We start from the raw sequence: 19,208 nt of genomic DNA on the forward strand, positions 1-19,208 counted from the left end.
TTCATTTTATTGTGCAAATATCTTAATATATGTGAAATAAGAGAAAACGAGCTTAAAGTAACTGAGAGGAGATGGCTGTAAGTCAATAATTTCCTAATATTGATGTAAAAGTTTCAGAACCAGAGTTTGGTTGGTAGGTAACAGGCAGGACGTTTTCATCAATAATGACTCTTCACTGAAAACAAGCTCCTACATTTTGCTGAAGTTATTTTCAAAGTGACTTAAGATGTTTGCACCATAAACTGGGCAAAACTCCTTGGTAAAATTTGGTGTTTTTTCAATGCAATCTTGTTTAAAGGGAAGTTTTTACAAACGTTTATGCAGATTGGTTGTGTTTTTACACCAGTAAAGTAATGCAATTAAAGTAAGACAGACATAAAAATGATCCCAGATGGATATGACAGCCCATCTGTCAGATTATCATCTGATAATCTGAGGCGTTGGAGGTGTTTGCTTTGGCATCCAGTTCAAACAATAAGGAGTCACGGTTCGGCAGGGAGCCAACAGGAACAATGAACACTAACGTGATTGTGACAATGTTCACTATCGTGCTGTGTTAGAAAAGAAAACGAGAAAAGAAGCTCAGGGTGCCACTTTATTCTCAACCACAATGCAGAGATTTCCCGGTTCACCCAAACCTGCTGCTCTTACCGAAAACCATTCAGAGTTCGTGAAGGAAAAGTATCACTTTATCACCGTTCGTGATTAAACATTGTTTCGCATCCAAACTGACTGCATTGTTTTGAGGATTTACTGCAATACGACTCCATGTCTTGGTCGTTGCAGCCATTACAGGTTTTACCTGGAAAAGCTTCTTCCAGCTGACTCACCTTCACCTGGACGTTCAGGTCAAACTGGATGATTTCCTGCCAAACAGAAAACACTGTGGGGAAAAGAAAGAGCAAAACATTTCCATTTTGGATTCCATGCTCCTCAGCTGTTGAAGCATTAAAATCTGATATTTGCAGAAACTGTTGGATGTTTTTTTTTTTAAACAAAAAGGCCAAAACATTCTTCTAATTTCTATGTTTTATTTATTTGCCCTAATAAAGCCTGAAGGGGAGTCACTTGGAGGATATTATGGTGTATTAGGGCCATTAGGAAGATCATAAATGCCAAAAATGTGAGACATTTTCACATTAATCTCTGAAATTTTCTGAGCTCATAAAGTAGAAAATCTTTTACATTGGAAAGTTTTAAAAGTCCAAAAATTCTGAGATTAGTCTAAAATTTTCAAAATTCCCCCCCCCCAAATCTTTCATTTTGGGATTCAAAATTTTTTCTAAAAAATTTCTGAGATTAATCTCAAAATTTCAAAATGTTTTTCTCTCAAATTATTGAGATTTGAAACTCAAAAATTTACACAAGTTTTTCTAGAAAATTTTTGCGATTAATAGCAGAATAACATTTTTCTATTTTTAATTGCCCTGATAAACCATCGATTCTTGCAGCTTCATCAAACTTCATTATAGGTTTGACCTTATTGGTGCTTGACCTAGATTGGACTAACCTCCTTAAATCTGATTTAATTATTTCAGGCATAAATTCAAAAGGTCTAATATCATTCCTCTGACATTAGACCATATTAAAATAATGACACCTGCTGTTTGCTGCAGATTCGTCACACAGAAAAGGAGAATCTCATGTTCTTCCAGTCGCCACGCCGGCTCTGTGGAGAACTGGAGTTCACTGGAAAACTGAACTAATTATTGTGTTCAAGGAACCAGTTGGGGATTATTTGAGATTGTCAGAAATATTGTTCCTCTCTTTTCGTTGTACCTCCACCTGCAGCCCAGACTGTTGATTCAATGGATGGATCCATGATTTTCTATTGTTTATTGGTAGAAAACCAAAAACTGCATCCAAGTAAGAATTCAACTAATTCAATATGTTTTTACTCAAATACCAGTAAAAAGCAGCTGCCAGGACATTAACCTGAGAAACTGATCAAACTATCAAAAATGACATAAACAGATGGATTAAAATATAAAGAACTAAGAAAGAGTATAAATATAAAATTACTAAAAAGTACAGAGAAATAAAAATGATCCTAAAAGTAAATTTTTTTCTAAAAGAAAAAGTTATTTAAGTGAATATAACTGAGTAACTATTTACTACTGAACTCTGGTTTTTTGTCTCGATCTCAATCGTTTTCCATTTGCTACCATTTGATTGGCTGATACTCTGGGTGCGTTAACAGTTTGAATGAGTTCATGAAATAAATTGTAAATTTCATGTTGTTCAAACATTTTCCATCTGCTGAGAGCAAACGACTCTTTGTGTCGCAGTTGCTAACTTAGGGCTGCTGCAAATAAAACCAACAAATGGAAATATGTGAAGCCAGTTAAAGTTAAATTGCCTTTGCATGCAATAGCTGGAATGAATGACTATACATTAAACTATTTATGCTCAATTAGGCCAGAATACAGAGTCATGGAGGTGGAGCCAGGATGAGTCAGATCATTTTCCAAACTGGCAACAATACAACTCTGCAAAAACACAAAATATTAACAAGTATTTTTGGTCTAGTTTCTAATGCAAATGTCTAAATAAGACAAAACCAAATTGTAAGTATCTTTTCAGGAGCTTGTTTTGAGTAAATAATTCCTTAATTTTGACGAAAACGTCGTTCTGTTGGAAGATGAATTTACTTTTAACAATAAGTGAAATAACAGAACGAGAACTTTTGCTCCAACGTTAAGGAATCATTTCATTAAAACAAGATCCTATAATTTACTGAACAGTTACTTGTAAGAAAGTTTTGTTTTAAAGTTTACTGATACATTTGCACCAGAAATGAGACAAAAATTACTTGGTGAGATTTAATGTTTTTGCAGCGAATGTATTAAATGTTTATCTCATTTCTTCCTGAGGTTTTTACCATCAGCAAAGTCAAAGGATCGACGTCACATCAAACCGAGGCGCTTTATCCAACGATGCTGGACTGACATTGTTATTTAAAAATGTTCCAACCTTGTATGTTAATCTTTTGTTCTTCCCATTAACACATAGTTTCGCTTTACAGGAAAATGCTACACACCTCCTTCAAATATGTTCAGATGAAAAATAGAGAAACAAGCAGCTGTTCAGGTGGGAATGTCTCACAGCAGGAGGTTTGTACTGCCAAAAACTGTCTCTGTTGTTTTGGTATTAAAAATAAACTCTGAACGATGAACTTACATGACATTTTTTATCTTAAAAAACTTGTTTTTTGGTGATACTTTAGTTGGAAGGTAAGGCTAACACTGAATGAGTCGTCATAAATGTTTTCATTTGGTAAAGAATGACACTTTTAATGGAAATTTACATTAAAGGTTTCATTATTTACCAAATAATGTAAAGTTAGATTTGTAATGGACTTTTGCTACAAGTTTTAATGCAACTTTGCATTAAAATTGTCTTTATTTTCCGAATGACACTTCATGACGACAGTCGTAAACATTTATGACGACTCCTTCAATTCATTTCAGTCTGATGCACACCGCTTTAGATAAAATGTCACCAGTTTTTTATTAAAAAAGAAAAGAAAATCTTTTCTCGTAGGAAATGGATGTGTAATTCATTGTAAATCCAAAACTATAAGAGTTTTGCATGTTTTTTCTATCAAAAGAAAGAAATAATTAGTTTTTTCTCAGCATTAAAACCAGTAATTTGGTAACTTTTTATTTGAAAACACTTGCTGTACTTTCCCAAGATTGAATAAAATCCTGATATAAAGGTAGAGTTGCAGCCGCACAAAGTCAGGCCACGTGCCGCAAACGGCCCCCAAGCCTCACTTTGATTCTCAGCATTCTTGTGTTTATTTTGTACCTGCAGAACGAAAGTGGAGCAGAAATAATTCAGCATATTTTACATCTCAGGACATATGACTCATTTGTACGGCAACATGTTGCAAATATAAATCTACTGTCAGTTGTTGTAGAGATTTGATCATTAGTAATGGTTCAGTCAACAACAAATCTGGATTAGATTAGGAAATACGATTTAAGGAGCTGAAATTCTGGCAGCAGCAAATTTTCACAGCAAGAAATCTTTAATGAAAGATTAAACTGGTAAGGTTAAAAGTTCAAAATCGAAACTAAATGTCACTGATTGATCTGATGTGCAGCATTTCTTCATGAGATTAAATGCATCCTCATAATCTGTGCGTGCAAAGTGAAAATGCCAATCTGTCACATGTAAGCACGGCTCTGTCATCTGCAGGCTTGATTGAAAATCATGTTATTTTAAGTGTGTTTTGCTCATCTGGTTAACACATACTTTAGCTTTAAAGAAACACAACACGCCTCCTTCAAATATGTTCAACCAGGAACCAGAGAGTTCAGGAGCGTCAGGAGGGGCCGTCCCTTTCCTGGTGGTTTTAAATCTAAAATGAAATTATGTTTGTTAAGTTTATTTAGTCTAAATCTAATAGTTCGCACAGATTACAGTCACAGATTAAACTGATTAAACTGACATAGATTCCAGTCGTCCTCATGAACTTCCCTGAGATTTATGAAATATTCTCGCTCCTCTGAATATTCTTCACAAACTCTTTCGCTTTGGCACCAGAACCAAAAAATAAGGTTTTATAAACAACTTGACAATCTGGGATGCGCACACATGCCTTTATGTGACGCCCTGTTTATCTTTCATCTATTTTTTAATTAGATTTTTTTGGAATGCATCTTGAACAACCTGCTGTGTGAATGAACTCGCCTGATATTCAGTTGTCGGCCATCTTGGTTTTGGTTCTTCTGTTTTAGCTTTTATTAAGCTAAAAAAGTGAGAAACAGTTAAACCAATGAGGACAGTGGATCCTATTACCTGCATTTTAATGCTTGTCCTTACTGACTTATAAGTTTATTAAATAAAAACCTTATCTTAGATTGTGCACGTCTTTGTATTACTGCTTAAATCCTCCTGTCTATTATTTGGTTTTATTGTGTGGTATTTTTCAGAGATTGAGCTCATGTTCATGCAAATGTGAGCAGAATTACTCAATATTTTAAACATGTTTCATCTTTATTGTTTGTTTTGTACCCATAAACATGGTTATCTTTATTTGAAAGTTTACATGAGGATTTCTGTATGTACTTATATTAAAGTAAAAGCTCATTTAGTCAGATAAATGAGCTAAGCTCCTTTGGGACGATGCAAGGAAATGCAGTGAGCAATCAAACCGGTACAGCTGCAAACCACATCACTGGTTTGCAAGAACAAAATAAAGAAAGAAAACCAGAGTTACCAACAGCTGAGCAGTGACAGGTTGAACTCGCTGCACAGCTTCGAAGGTTTTCAGATGTTTTCAACCAAATCAAACAAACAGCAGCAACATTTTTTGCTCTCACGCCACCAAAAAAATTCATGTTTCTCCCATGTCTGTGAAGAAAACAAAACACTAAAAACAAAGACAACTGTATTTTTTTTCTAGTTTTAACAAGATGTTGCTGTTTATTTATTTGATTTGTCACAAATTTGCATAACACAAAACATTTTTTAAATCTGAGCTAAATCTCTAAAGCAGCCACCCGGATATGAAGTGAAGATTAATCTGTCATCGCATGTTTTCTTATCTCATAGTCCTTTGTTTTAAATATCCTTATTAGTGTAGATATTTCTGGAGATGGAAATTGCAATAACTGGTTCCTTATTCTTTATGAAAAACAGAATGAAAATATTCTCCTGTTCATGTGTTTTACTGACGCTGCCAGGTTTACACGCCGCTCCTTAATCTGACATCTCACATCTCAGGTGATAATTCTGCTGTCAGACTACAGTTGCATTTTAGTTTCACTTTTGGAGAAACAAAAAGTTAAATGTTTGGGAAATAGACATCAGGTGTGTTCCAATGAGTCTGCATGTTAATTAGAGAACATTATAAAATAAAAGATAAAATTAAAGAAAATGCCACACCTGTTTCTCTACTTTATATTTTCTGCACTTGTCTGTGTAAATTGTTCATTTTGAGAGAATCAAAACTGCTGACAAACATGTTTGTTTTTGTTCTTAAAGACAGAAGAACTGGGGAACAGTTTAAAGAACTGTTCACAATGTGGGACCAAAGTGTGGCGCAGGGGCCATTTCCGGCTCTTGGACTGAAAAAACAAGGACATTTCTGAATCTCAAATGTTGAAAATATGCAATTTTTGAAATGTTGACAATTTTTGACATTTGAAAATTGAAATTTGAAAAAGTTTTCTACAAACTTTTTCAAGATTTCCAGAAAATTTCTGAGTTTAATCACAAAATTCTTGAGTTTTGGCAGAAATGTACTCTTTTCCCCCCCTATTCTGGTCATATGATTAGCCTGTTCAGCAGGCTAATCATGCTGAACATGACTAGTTAACACTAGTCAACCTATTTGCAACTTGCAAACAACCTTTTTTCTCCTTCATGTACATATAACTTACATTATGCGGCTATGCATGGTATATTTGCACATCTTACCTTAATATGTACTAAATTTTCAGCTGTAAACCTTAAGATACTTTGTGACAATTAATTTAGTTTACAATAGCAAAGATCACAGATAGACAAGAAGAAAAGACCCAGTAATAAACAGATTCCTATTAAAGTTTATCTTGAAAGCTATGAGGTTGCCATGATGACCGTATTGTGCTAAAATATGAGGAAGCAGCTGAGTTTCATTGTTTCAATGCAGCTTACTGGAAAAGAAACACCTGTGCCAGGTGTCAGTATATAAAGCATTGCTGCAGTGCAGATCTGCCACTCCGAGGTGTTCGTACACCAGAGAGGCACTTAGACAGGTAAAAGCTTCAAATTGATGTTTTTATTCACGTCTGTGAGTGAAAAAAACAAAACAAAACAGAATTTTGATGCATTTCTTGATCAACATGAATTCAGATGCTGTAATAACAGTCTTTTATTTTTATCTGTTTAAAACAGGTTTGATAAATTTTGAAAAATGGCCGGTCGACTCTTGGTGACTTTACTGCTGCTGTCAGCTGCAGGTGAGTAACGACACTGTAAAACTTAAATCAATGCATCTAGTTGAATTTACTCAAATGTGAAAGATGAAAACTCTCAGCATCAATGTCAGTATTACTGTGTTTAGAAATAATTACTACTCTGCATGTTTACTGTATTACTAAACCTAACTGATGATCTCATGAACATCACTAAATCACTGAAGTGGAAAAGTTCAAACATACAAGAACATACAAGATTATCATTTAATCGCAACATGATTTTTGCTGCAGAGAAAAAAGAGCTGATTTTGAACTTTCTCTATAAAATGGCTTTATTTTTAAAAGTGACATTTATAATGATGTAAATTTACAACTGAAGTATTATAGCCTTAAATATAAATACAGCAGACAAAAAAGGAGAGCTTCTATTTATAAGAGTCTAGTGTAATAAATTATAGAGCAATCATATCCTAATTTTATGTTATACTTTATTAATTGATACTTAAGTTCACCTGTAATTACATTCAAATCCTGTCAAATTAAAAATGCCAATTTGTTGACGTTTTTCATTTTCTGTTTAATGATATTTATTTTATAGCTGGAGTGACAACGCAAACAACTACAGGTAAACTGAAAGTTTCTGTCTATCTGCGCATAAATATATATATATATATAATATCTGACTTTATCTCTAGATATTATTACATAATTAGGTTTCCAAACTCAGCAGGGATTCTTATTGCAATTATAAAGATATTTCCTCATTTCAACAGATGTTAAAAAACAACAAAACTCTTAAATATATCAGCAAAAAAAAGAGCTTATGTTAATAAAAGTCTAAAGTGATAAATTATAGAACAATCATATCCTAATTTTACACTATACTTTGTTAATTGATAAATAAGTTCATCTTTAATTACTTCCCAATCCTGCCACACAAATCAAAAAGGATTTTATTTATTGACATTTTTCATTTTATGTTAAATTATATTTATTTTATAGCTGGAGTGACAACGCAAACAACTACAGGTAAACTGAAAGTTTCTGTCTATCTGCGCATAAATATATATATATAATATCTGACTTTATCTTTAGATATTATTGCTTAATGTGCAGGGATTCATGTTGCAGTTACACAGATTCTTCCTTATTTCAACAGCTGTTGAAAAAATAAAAAAACTACTAAATGCATCAGAGAAAAACAAAAAGAGAGCCAGTATTATTAAGAGTCTAAAGTAGTGATATAAGATTTTTATATTATACATTGTTAATTCATAATTAAGTACAATGTTAGAAATAGTCTAAGCCTTGCCACACAAATCAAAAAGGTTATTATTTATTGACATTTTTAATTTTATCTTAAATATTTGTCTTTTGTTTATTTTGTTTATAGCCAGAATAATTTAAACTTTCAACATAATTCTTCTTCTTCTTCTTCTCTCACATTTATTTTTAAAAAATCATGTTCAATAATATTTTTGTTGTTTCATCTGGAATAGTGTTATTCCAGAATCAAAATTGGTTAAAAAGTTAGACTGTCTGTCTTGTCCATCCATCTAATCTTTTAATTGTCTAAGAATACTGCAGGAATAATATTCAAATTTCCAAAACACAAAGTAATAAAATAACCTCCGACATTAGACCTACATTGTTTTTGCATCAGTTTTTAATAAACTGTGGTTTCGGGACCATTAATGGTCCATGGGCGCCCCCCTGTGGTCTGCGCGGTACTGCAGGTAAACAAGGGTTTATTTGCTGTGACTGGAGCTGAAAGTGAGCTGCTACAGTTAACTCACCAAAGGACCGTGGTTAAAAATAATGGTGGATAAGTGGCCTAACACCCAGTCACTAAAAAGGAAACTCTCAGGAGGAATTGCAGAACTTTTGTTTTCAACATTATTATGATACATAACATGCAGCAGGCATACAGGTCTAGTTTACGGTGCTGAACGTAATATCATATTGCATCTAAACACCTAAATAAATTACTTATGTTGGACTACCTGCTTTTTGCCAAACAAGTCAGGTCTTTTCTTTTATCATGTTTCTAAATTACAAATACCCCAAAGTAAAGAGCTAGTAGTAAGGAACCTTTTGGATTTCCATGTATTTTCCAAAATTTTAAAGCTTACAATCCAAACTCAAAACGCTCCAAGTCGACTTGTTCATGGTTTTATTGTGGCACATTTACCAAACAGCGCCACCTTTCACATTAGAAGGAATAAAGATGAGTTATTGGACTGAATATATATATTTCAGGTTATAAATATTAAGGTGTTGTGTTATTTGTGGGTGAATTTCTAGTTATGTGGTCTGTGTGTGAGTGTTTGTTAAATGGAGTGAGTGATCCTCAGTCTGAAATGTTTGAGAAACACTCATTTAAATATTATTATTTTTATTAGTTAACTGAGAAATAAGAATACAGTCGAAACATTTTAGTCATTCCAAAGTAAGCAATTGTTTACACCTGCCCACACAAAACACATTTCTTCTTTTACTGACATAAGTCATCCTAATTTAATATCCAATAATATCTCTATGTTTTTACAGCTGGAAGGACAACTCAGAATCAAGGTAACTGCATCCATCTATAACAGTTATATGTTTTAATTGATAAAAGTAACAAGACAGCCTTCAAATGTACCTCTAATTATTATTGTTAATTAAATAATTAATAAGTTGTTTGCAATAAATCATATTCATAAGTCGTTACGATGGATCATTTTAATTAAAATGCTGCACACATTTTATTTTATTGACCTAAATTATTCTAATTTTATCTTTGTTTCTGTAGCCGGAGTGATCACTCATAATCGAAGTAAGCTCAACGTTTCTGTCAAAAGTTTGTTTCAATACAATAGCATGTTTGAATTTCTAAAACATATTAAAAAATGACGTCAAACTTTACTTTTAAATATTTTATTATTACACTTTCTCAGTCGCTTTCTTGCATTTCTCACAACAGAAGTGAAATTTTCAAACCTGCTTGTTGAATATTAAAATCATACATTTCTGTTAGATGTTTTATCTAAATCTGTGCTCAGCTGGTGAATTTTGCCCACATAGATGCTAAGTTTCTCCAGTGTAGGTATATTTGTGAAGCATTAGCTCAGCCAGTTTTCTCTCAGAAATAAACCGTCTTTTGCAGATAATTCATGGTGTTTTGCTCTTTGCATGAATTGCTTTGAGAAATACATTTACTGTTTTGCAAACGTCAAGGACGATTGGAGAAATGCACCAAAACGACTTATCATAAATGTCTATTTTATTAAAAAAGTGAAGTTACTCCAACTTAATAGGTCAGATCATAGTAATTGATATTATTAATCATAATTCAATATTCAATATTATCTGTGTTTTTATAGCTGGAATGTCAACTCAACATCAAGAAGAGCTGAAAGTTTAGAGCTATCTTTCAAGAAATTATTCTATTTTTATCATTCTTATTAATAGATAATGATAAATAATCATTACTGAATATTACAATGGAAAATTGTTAATCATAGCAATGAATGTAGTGGTTTAAATCTTCCTAAACAAGAAACAAGTCTTTTGTGATAGAGATTAATTAAATTAATGTTCAATGATATCTCTCTGTGTTTCCATAGCTGGTGTGATCACTAATAATCAAAGTAAGCTGAAAGTTCATATATCTTCTTATTTCAAGATATTATTATTTTCATTATTCTTACGACACAAATAATGATAAATATTCATGAAATCTCATGAAGTTATGAGATATCATGTAACTGATCAAATTTAAATATGCATTATTAATTGCATATTTAATAATTGCAATTATTCCAGGCTGCATCATAATTCAGCCTGGAATTATGATTCCAGGCTGTCATTCCTGGTATACAGGAATTATAGCCATTCCTGTAGTGGTTTAAATCGTCTTTGCAGAAAACAGGTCAATTTTAATGATAATAATTTAATGGTCAATGATGCGTCTGTTTTTATAGCTGGAGTGACAACGCAGACAACTACAGGTGAGCTGAAAGTTTCTGTCTATCTGTGCATAAATATGTATATAATATCAGACTTTACTTCTATATATTATTACATGATTATGTTTCCAAGCAGAGCAGGGTCTCCTCTATACAGATTTTTTCGTTTCTGTTATCAAGTCTGCAGAAGCAATGCAGTATAGCAGGAAACTCTGTTGTAATATATGTGACCAGATAATCCTAATCCAGAATTAGGTTAATTTTATGATTTTATAGAGCAGTTTTCCAGGATGTTGTTTTAAATACACCTAAAGTGGATTTTTAAACTTCACTCTGTGTCTGTGCTGGTTTTAGAAATTTTTTGTTTGCTTTAAAAAACAGAAACAAATAAGTTTTCTGGCAATTATTTAATTTGTTGGTTTGTGTCTAAAAAACAAGCCAGAATAATTTAAACTTTCAACAGAATTCTTCTTCTTCTCTCACGTTTATTAAAAAAAAATCATGTTCAATGATTTTTGTGTTTTTTATTCCAGAATCAAAATTGGTTAAAAAGTTAGACTGTCTGTCTTGTCCATCCATCTAATCTTTTAATTGTCTAAGAATCCTACAGGAATAATATTCAAATTTCCAAAACAGAAAGTAACAAAATAACCTCCGACATTAGACCTACATTGTCTTTGCATCAGTTTTTAATAAACTGTGGTTTCGGGACCATTAATGGTCCATGGGCGCCCCCCAGTGGTCCGCGCGGTACTGCAGGTAAACAAGGGTTTATTTGCTGTGACTGGAGCTGAAAGTGAGCTGCTACAGTTAACTCACCAAAGGACCGTTAAAAATAATGGTGGATAAGTGGCCTAACACCCAGTCACTAAAAAGGAAACTCTCAGGAGGAATTGCAGAACTTTTGTTTTCAACATTTATGATACATAACATGCAGCAGGCATACAGGTCTAGTTTACGGTGCTGAACGTAATATCATATTGCATCTAAACACCTAAAATAAATCACTTATGTTGGACTACCTGCTTTTGCCAAACAAGTCAGGTCTATTTTCTTTTATCATGTTTCTAAATTACAAATACCCCAAGGTAAAGAGCTAGTAGTAAGGAACCTTTTGGATTTCCATGTATTTTCCAAAATTTTCAAGCTTACAATCCAAACTCAAAACGCTCCAAGTCGACTTGTTCATGGTTTATTGTGTCACCTTTACAAAACAGCGCCACCTTTCACATTAGAAGGAATAAAGATGAGTTATTGGACTAAATATATATATTTCAGGTTATAAATATTAAGGTGTGTTATTTGTGGGTGAAGTATGTGGTCTGTGTGTGAGTGTTTGTTAAATGGAGTGAGTGATCCTCAGCCTGAAATGTTTGAGAAACACTGATTTAAATATTATTATTTTTATTAGTTAACTGAGAAATAAGAATACAGTCGAAACATTTTAGTCATTCCAAAGTAAGCAATGTTTACACCTGCCCACACAAAACACATTTCTTCTTTACTGACATAAGTCATCCTAATTTAATATCCAATAATATCTCTATGTTTTTACAGCTGGAAGGACAACTCAGAATCAAGGTAACTGCATCCATCTATAACATCTAATTATTATTGTTAATTAAATAATTAATACGTTGTTTACAATAAATCATATTCATAAGTCGTTACGATGGATCATTTTAATGAAAATGCTGCACACATTTTATTTTATTGACCTAAATTATTCTAATTTTATCTTTGTTTCTGTAGCCGGAGTGATCACTAATAATCAAAGTAAGCTGAAAGTTCATATATCTTCTTATTTCAAGATATTATTATTTTCATTATTCTTACGACACAAATAATGATAAATATTCATGATATCTCATGAAGTTATGAGATATCATGTAACTGATCAAATTTAAATATGCATTATTAATTGCATATTTCATAATTGAAATTATTCCAGGCTGAATCATAATTCAGCCTGGAATTATGATTCCAGGCTGTCATTCCTGGTATACAGGAATGACAGCCATTCCTGTAGTGGTTTAAATCGTCTTACAGAAAACAGGTCAATTTTAATAATAATAATTTAATGGTCAATGATGCGTCTGTTTTTATAGCTGGAGTGACAACGCAGACAACTACAGGTGAGTTGAAAGTTTCTGTCTATCTGTGCATAAAATGTATATAATATCAGACTTTACCTCTATATTATTACATGATTATGTTTCCAAGCAGAGCAGGGTCTCCTCTATACAGATTTTTCGTTTCTGTTATCAAGTCTGCAGAAGCAATGCAGTATAGCAGGAAACTCTGTTGTAATATATGTGACCAGATAATCCTAATCCAGAATTAGGTTAATTTTATGATTTTATAGAGCAGTTTTCCAGGATGTTGTTTTAAATACACCTAAAGTGGATTTTTAAACTTCACTCTGTGTCTGTGCTGGTTTTAGAAATTTTTTTGCTTTAAAAAAACAGAAACAAATAAGTTTTCTGGCAGTTATTTAATTCGTTGGTTGTGTCTAAAAAACAAGCCAGAATAATTTAAACTTTCAACAGAATTCTTCTTCTTCTCTCCCGTTTACTAAAAAAAAAAATCACGTTCAATGATATTTTTGTTGTTTTTTATTCCAGAATCAATATTGGTTAAAAAGTTAGACTGTCTGTCTTGTCCATCCATCTAATCTTTTAATTGTCTAAGAATACTGCAGGAATAATATTCAAATTTCCAAAACACAAAGTAACAAAATAACCTCCGACATTAGACCTACATTGTTTTTGCATCAGTTTTTAATCAAACTGTGGTTTCGGGACCATTAATGGTCCATGGGCGCCCCCCTGTGGTCCGCGCGGTACTGCAGGTAAACAAGGGTTTGTTTGCTGTGACTGGAGCTGAAAGTGAGCTGCTACAGTTAACTCACCAAAGGACCGTGGTTAAAAATAATGGTGGATAAGTGGCCTAACACCCAGTCACTAAAAAGGAAACTCTCAGGAGGAATTGCAGAACTTTTGTTTTCAACATTATTATGATACATAACATGCAGCAGGCATACAGGTCTAGTTTACGGTGCTGAATGTAATATCATATTGCATCTAAACACCTAAAATAAATCACTTATGTTGGACTACCTGCTTTTTGCCAAACAAGTCAGGTCTATTTTCTTTTATCATGTTTCTAAATTACAAATACCCCAAAGTAAAGAGCTAGTAGTAAGGAACCTTTTGGATTTCCATGTATTTTCCAAAATTTTCAAGCTTACAATCCAAACTCAAAACGCCCCAAGTCGACTTGTTCATGGTTTTATTGTGTCACCTTTCACATTAGAAGGAATAAAGATGAGTTATTAGACTGAACATTTATATTTCAGGTTATAAATATTAAGGTGTTGTGTTATTTGTGGGTGAATTTCTAGTTATGTGGTCTGTGTGTGAGTGTTTGTTAAATGGAGTGAGTGATCCTCAGTCTGAAATGTTTGAGAAACACTGATTTAAATATTATTTTTATTAGTTAACTGAGAAATAAAAATACAGTCGAAACATTTTAGTCATTCCAAAGTAAGCAATTGTTTACACCTGCCCACACAAAACACATTTCTTCTTTTACTGACATAAGTCATCCTAATTTAATATCCAATAATATCTCTATGTTTTACAGCTGGAAGGACAACTCAGAATCAAGGTAACTGCATCCATCTATAACAATTATATATGTTTTAATTGATAAAAGTAACAAGACAGCCTTCAAATGTACCTCTAATTATTATTGTTAATTAAATAATTAATACGTTGTTTACAATAAATCATATTCATAAGTCGTTACGATGGATCATTTTAATTAAAATGCTGCACACATTTTATTTTATTGACCTAAATTATTCTAATTTTATCTTTGTTTCTGTAGCCGGAGTGATCACTCATAATCGAAGTAAGCTCAACGTTTCTGTCAAAAGTTTGTTTTAATACAATAGCATGTTTGAATTTCTAAAACACATTACAAAATGACGTCAAACTTTACTTTTAAATATTTATTATTACACTTTCTCAGTCGCTTTCTTGCATTTCTCACAACAGAAGTGAAATTTTCAAACCTGCTTGTTGAATATTAAAATCATACATTTCTGTTAGATGTTTTATCTAAATCTGTGCTCAGCTGGTGAATTTTGCCCACATAGATGCTAAGTTTCTCCAGTGTAGGTATATTTGTGAAGCATTAGCTCAGCCAGTTTTCTCTCAGAAATAAACCGTCTTTTGCAGATAATTCATGGTGTTTTGCTCTTTGCATGAATTGCTTTGAGAAATACATTTACTGTTTTGCAAACGTCAAGGACGATTGGAGAAATGCACCAAAACGACTTATCATAAATGTCTATTTTATTAAAAAAGTGAAGTTACTCCAACTTAATAGGTCAGATCATAGTAATTGATATTATTAATCATAATTCAATATTCAATATCTGTGTTTTTATAGCTGGAATGTCAACTCAACATCAAGAAGAGCTGAAAGTTTAGAGCTATCTTTCAAGAAATTATTCTATTTTTTCATTTATTAATAGATAATGATAAATAATCATTACTGAATATTACAATGGAAAATTGTTAATCATAGCAATGAATGTAGTGGTTTAAATCTTCCTAAACAAGAAACAAGTCTTTTGTGATAGAGATTAATTAAATTAATGTTCAATGATATCTCTCTGTGTTTCCATAGCTGGTGTGATCACTAATAATCAAAGTAAGCTGAAAGTTCATATATCTTCTTATTTCAAAATGTTATTATTTTCATTAATCTTACGACACACATAATGATAAATATTCATGATATCTCATGAAGTTATGAGATATTATGTAACTGATCAAATTAAAATATGCATTATTAATTGCATATTTAATAATTGCAATTATTCCAGGCTGAATCATAATTCAGCCTGGAATTATGATTCCAGGCTGTCATTCCTGGTATACAGGAATTATAGCCATTCCTGTAGTGGTTTAAATCGTCTTTGCAGAAAACAGGTCAATTTTAATAATAATAATTTAATGGTCAATGATGCGTCTGTTTTTATAGCTGGAGTGACAACGCAGACAACTACAGGTGAGCTGAAAGTTTCTGTCTATCTGGCATAAATATGTATATAATATCAGACTTTACTTCTATATATTATTACATGATTATGTTTCCAAGCAGAGCAGGGTCTCCTCTATACAGATTTTTTCGTTTCTGTTATCAAGTCTGCAGAAGCAATGCAGTATAGCAGGAAACTCTGTTGTAATATATGTGAGCAGATAATCCTAATCCAGAATTAGGTTAATTTTATGATTTTATAGAGCAGTTTTCCAGGATGTTGTTTTAAATACACCTAAAGTGGATTTTTAAACTTCACTCTGTGTCTGTGCTGGTTTTAGAAATTTTTGTTTGCTTTAAAAAACAGAAACAAATAAGTTTTCTGGCAATTATTTAATTTGTTGGTTTGTGTCTAAAAAACAAGCCAGAATAATTTAAACTTTCAACAGAATTATTCTTCTTCTCTCACGTTTATTAAAAAAAAAAATCACGTTCAATGATATTTTTGTTGTTTTTTTATTCCAGAATCAAAATTGGTTAAAAAGTTAGACTGTTTGTCTTGTCCATCCATCCAATCTTTTAATTGTCTAAGAATACTGTAGGAATAATATTCAAATTTCCAAAACACAAAGTAATAAAATAACCTCCGACATTAGACCTACATTGTTTTGCATCAGTTTTTAATAAACTGTGGTTTCGGGACCATTAATGGTCCATGGGCGCCCCCTGTGGTCTGCGCGGTACTGCAGGTAAACAAGGGTTATTTGCTGTGACTGGAGCTGAAAGTGAGCTGCTACAGTTAACTCACCAAAGGACCGTGGTTAAAAATAATGGTGGATAAGTGGCCTAACACCCAGTCACTAAAAAGGAAACTCTCAGGAGGAATTGCAGAACTTTGTTTTCAACATTATTGTGATACATAACATGCAGCAGGCATACAGGTCTAGTTTACGGTGCTGAACGTAATATCATATTGCATCTAAAACACCTAAAATAAATCACTTATGTTGGACTACCTGCTTTTTGCCAAACAAGTCAGGTCTATTTTCTTTTATCATGTTTCTAAATTACAAATACCCCAAGGTAAAGAGCTAGTAGTAAGGAACCTTTTGGATTTCCATGTATTTTCCAAAATTTTCAAGCTTACAATCCAAACTCAAAACGCTCCAAGTCGACTTGTTCATGGTTTTATTGTGTCACCTTTACAAAACAGCGCCACCTTTCACATTAGAAGGAATAAAGATGAGTTATTGGACTAAATATATATATTTCAGGTTATAAATATTAAGGTGTGTTATTTGTGGGTGAATTTCTAGTTATGTGGTCTGTGTGTGAGTGTTTGTTAAATGGAGTGAGCGATCCTCAGCCTGAAATGTTTGAGAAACTGATTTAAATATTATTTTTTTTATTAGTTAAACTGAGAAATAAGAATACAGTCGAAACATTTTAGTCATTCCAAAGTAAGCAATTGTTTACACCTGCCCACACAAAACACATTTCTTCTTTTACTGACATAAGTCATCCTAATTTAATATCCAATAATATCTCTATGTTTTTACAGCTGGAAGGACAACTCAGAATCAAGGTAACTGCATCCATCTATAACAATTATATATGTTTTAATTGATCAAAGTAACCTTCAAATGTACCTCTAATTATTATTGTTAATTAAATAATTAATACGTTGTTTACAATAAATCATATTCATAAGTCGTTACGATGGATCATTTTAATGAAAATGCTGCACACATTTTATTTTATTGACCTAAATTATTCTAATTTTATCTTTGTTTCTGTAGCCGGAGTGATCACTAATAATCAAAGTAAGCTGAAAGTTCATATATCTTCTTATTTCAAGATATTATTATTTTCATTATTCTTACGACACAAATAATGATAAATATTCATGATATCTCATGAAGTTATGAGATATTATGTAACTGATAAAATTTAAATATGCATTATTAATTGCATATTTAATAATTGCAATTATTCCAGGCTGAATCATAATTCAGCCTGGAATTATGATTCCAGGCTGTCATTCCTGGTATACAGGAATGACAGCCATTCCTGTAGTGGTTTAAATCGTCTTTACAGAAAACAGGTCAATTTTAATAATAATAATTTAATGGTCAATGATGCGTCTGTTTTTATAGCTGGAGTGACAACGCAGACAACTACAGGTGAGTTGAAAGTTTCTGTCTATCTGTGCATAAATATGTATATAATATCAGACTTTACCTCTATATTATTACATGATTATGTTTCCAAGCAGAGCAGGGTCTCCTCTATACAGATTTTTTCGTTCTGTTATCAAGTCTGCAGAAGCAATGCAGTATAGCAGGAAACTCTGTTGTAATATATGTGACCAGATAATCCTAATCCAGAATTAGGTTAATTTTATGATTTTATAGAGCAGTTTTCCAGGATGTTGTTTTAAATACACCTAAAGTGGATTTTTAAACTTCACTCTGTGTCTGTGCTGGTTTTAGAAATTTTTGTTTGCTTTAAAAAACAGAAACAAATAAGTTTTCTGGCAATTATTTAATTTGTTGGTTTGTGTCTAAAAAACAAGCCAGAATAATTTAAACTTTCAACAGAATTCTTCTTCTTCTCTCACGTTATTAAAAAAAATCATGTTCAATGATATTTTGTTGTTTTTTTTATTCCAGAATCAAAATTGGTTAAAAAGTTAGACTGTTTGTCTTGTCCATCCATCTAATCTTTTAATTGTCTAAGAATCCTACAGGAATAATATTCAAATTTCCAAAACACAAAGTAACAAATAACCTCCGACATTAGACCTACATTGTTTTTGCATCAGTTTTTAATAAACTGTGGTTTCGGGACCATTAATGGTCCATGCGCCCCCCTGTGGTCCGCGCGGTACTGCAGGTAAACAAGGGTTTATTTGCTGTGACTGGAGCTGAAAGTGAGCTGCTACAGTTAACTCACCAAAGGACTGTGGTTAAAAATAATGGTGGATAAGTGGCCTAACACCCAGTCACTAAAAAGGAAACTCTCAGGAGGAATTGCAGAACTTTTGTTTTCAACATTATTATGATACATAACATGCAGGGCATACAGGTCTAGTTTACGGTGCTGAACGTAATATCATATGCATCTAAACACCTAAAATAAATCACTTATGTTGGACTACCTGCTTTTTGCCAAACAAGTCAGGTCTATTTTCTTTTATCATGTTTCTAAATTACAAATACCCCAAGGTAAAGAGCTAGTAGTAAGGAACCTTTTGGATTTCCATGTATTTTCCAAAATTTTAAAGCTTACAATC

The 19,208-nt window shown here is 32.4% G+C and overlaps 1 long non-coding RNA gene across 1 annotated transcript; it reads left to right on the forward strand.

Annotated features, from left to right (window-relative positions):
• Positions 1-14,502: 14,502 nt before the first annotated feature.
• LOC129377859 (uncharacterized) lies at positions 14,503-17,498 on the forward strand. Its single transcript, XR_008607985.1, has 5 exons — positions 14,503-14,530; positions 14,753-14,776; positions 15,560-15,583; positions 15,917-15,943; positions 17,475-17,498. It is a non-coding gene; the product is annotated as an uncharacterized LOC129377859 (long non-coding RNA).
• Positions 17,499-19,208: the final 1,710 nt, after the last annotated feature.

The sequence above is a fragment of the Poeciliopsis prolifica genome, unplaced genomic scaffold, assembly GCF_027474105.1.
Source record: "Poeciliopsis prolifica strain line A6 unplaced genomic scaffold, Auburn_PproV2 SCAFFOLD049, whole genome shotgun sequence".
Taxonomy (NCBI): domain Eukaryota; kingdom Metazoa; phylum Chordata; class Actinopteri; order Cyprinodontiformes; family Poeciliidae; genus Poeciliopsis; species Poeciliopsis prolifica.